The sequence below is a fragment of the Octopus bimaculoides genome, chromosome 6 (assembly GCF_001194135.2).
Source record: "Octopus bimaculoides isolate UCB-OBI-ISO-001 chromosome 6, ASM119413v2, whole genome shotgun sequence".
Taxonomy (NCBI): Eukaryota; Metazoa; Mollusca; class Cephalopoda; order Octopoda; family Octopodidae; genus Octopus; species Octopus bimaculoides.
In genome coordinates, this window is record NC_068986.1 from 84569462 (window position 1) to 84571446 (window position 1985).

At 34.8% G+C, this 1985-nt stretch overlaps 2 protein-coding genes across 3 annotated transcripts in view; one reads left to right on the plus strand and one right to left on the minus strand.

Moving 5' to 3' along the window:
- The window catches only part of LOC106873630 (homeobox protein ceh-28), a 105053-nt gene that overhangs the window by 9342 nt on the left and 93726 nt on the right, over positions 1-1985 (minus strand). The gene's annotated exons all lie outside the window — the stretch shown is intronic.
- LOC106873633 (uncharacterized) overlaps positions 1-1985 on the plus strand; it is a 15098-nt gene that overhangs the window by 8598 nt on the left and 4515 nt on the right. The gene's annotated exons all lie outside the window — the stretch shown is intronic.

Consider the following 1985-nt stretch of genomic DNA (forward strand, 5'->3'; position numbering starts at 1 on the left):
ATATATATATATATACAGCAAACTTTCTCAGATTACATAGATTCAAAGAATTAGAGGGTAGAAGGCGTTACAAGCCCGACAGCTGTTTCTGAGTGCTCGAAGTTACTTCATAATGTTGGCAGATTTAGTGTATTAAAAATTTTCAGCCAGTAATGGAATCAAATAAACATTGGTAAAGTTGAATTTTTGGTTCTCCTTTACTATAATTATATTGGCCACCCTCTTCCTTAAATATAACATACCTTGATACAGTAAACGCGTGTGCATAAAATAGCTACCTTGTGCAGTCTGAGCAATTCGCACACCCTACTCTACAGCAATAATAATCTTTTCAGGTAATGTGTGTTCACAACACATTCGATTCATTGTTGCAAGGGACATTTGAGACACCGGTGTTTTGACTTTGTTGTGTCTCTTCAATCAAAAGACACGATAACTATTCATTTATGGGATAATGAAGCAATAGTTTTTTATAATTTAATAAATTATCATGTGGACAGAGAACAGCAAGAATCAAAACGATGACTTACACTTTCATTCTTAATACGTTCCGGCAGATTTGAATGTGAATGTTAATCGCTGATGTATTTAGTCTTCGGTAAACATCTCCTTTTAGACAATGCGTGTTGACAACACACTTAATTCATTCGTATAAGGGATATTAGTGTTTCGACCTGGTTCTGTCACTTCAGTCAATGCCACCCTCAACAAAGAAACTAAACAAGAATGGTGGCTCTTGTTTATAGAGTTCAGCAAACAAATTATTTTTGATGCGTACTGATGTCTGTCAAACCAATAATAAATTACCATGTGCACAGAAAGCAGCGAGATTCAAAAGGCTGTCATATATATTCATTCTTAATACATTAATACAAATTTGAACGTGAATATAATTAACCACTGTTGTTTTGACTTAGTCGTGTCTCTTCAGTGAAAGCTACCGTCAGATCAATGAAACGAAACAAGAATGATGGTACTTTTATATTAAAACGTTATTCAAATATTTGAAATGTTAGTCAACACGAATATTATAATAAATTCTATTCTGTTCCCAATATTGAGTCATCCTATGAATAAATGTTCCGTTCTTTGTCTCAAAGTAACTTTAAAATAATAGCATCAGTTTAATATATAACTATATATAAGGCGTCGATTTGTCAGAATCGTTAACACGCCGGGCGAAATGCTTAGCGGTATTTCGTCCGTCTTTAAGTTCTGAGTTGAAATTCCACTGTGGTCGACTTTGCCTTGCATCCATTCGGAGTCAATAAAATAAGTACCAGTTGAGCACTGGGGTCGATGTAATCGACCCACCCGCTCCTCCGAAATTGTTGGCCATGTGCCAAAATGTCAAGTCAATATATAACTATATATTACATAGTAGTAGATAAACTCTATAATATTCCCTAGATACTCTCTATAATATGCCCTAGATACTCTCTATGTTATAAAGAGGTTATATATACGATTGTGTACACATATGCGTGCGTAAGTCATTTGTCACCAAGTAGTCGTTAATTGTCTTTGGAAGTGGAGATAATGTCAATAAATACCAAATTTATCATATACGGTGTTTATTATACTTGTACTTGTCTTTTTGTTCAACTGTACATGTCAATGGTCATTCTGAGTAGTTTCTTTCAGCTCATTTTCTTTTAAATTACAACAATAGAAACATAAACAGTACGTGATTGTAGGAACAGCGTGATATTGAAGCTAAATCTCTCCTACATCACAACCCACCGTTTTAAAAGATAAGAGATGTTAGATAATGTATCTTAGCTACTCAAGTCTGAAAAATGATTAAAAATACAACAGATGGAATATTGTTTATCTAACATTTACTGTAAAAGGGTATAAGATCTGCTTTGGAGCTAATACAACACACCACTACCACCACCATCACCACCACCACCACCACCACCACCGCCACCACCACTACTAATACTACTACTACTACTACTACTACTACTACTACTGCTGCT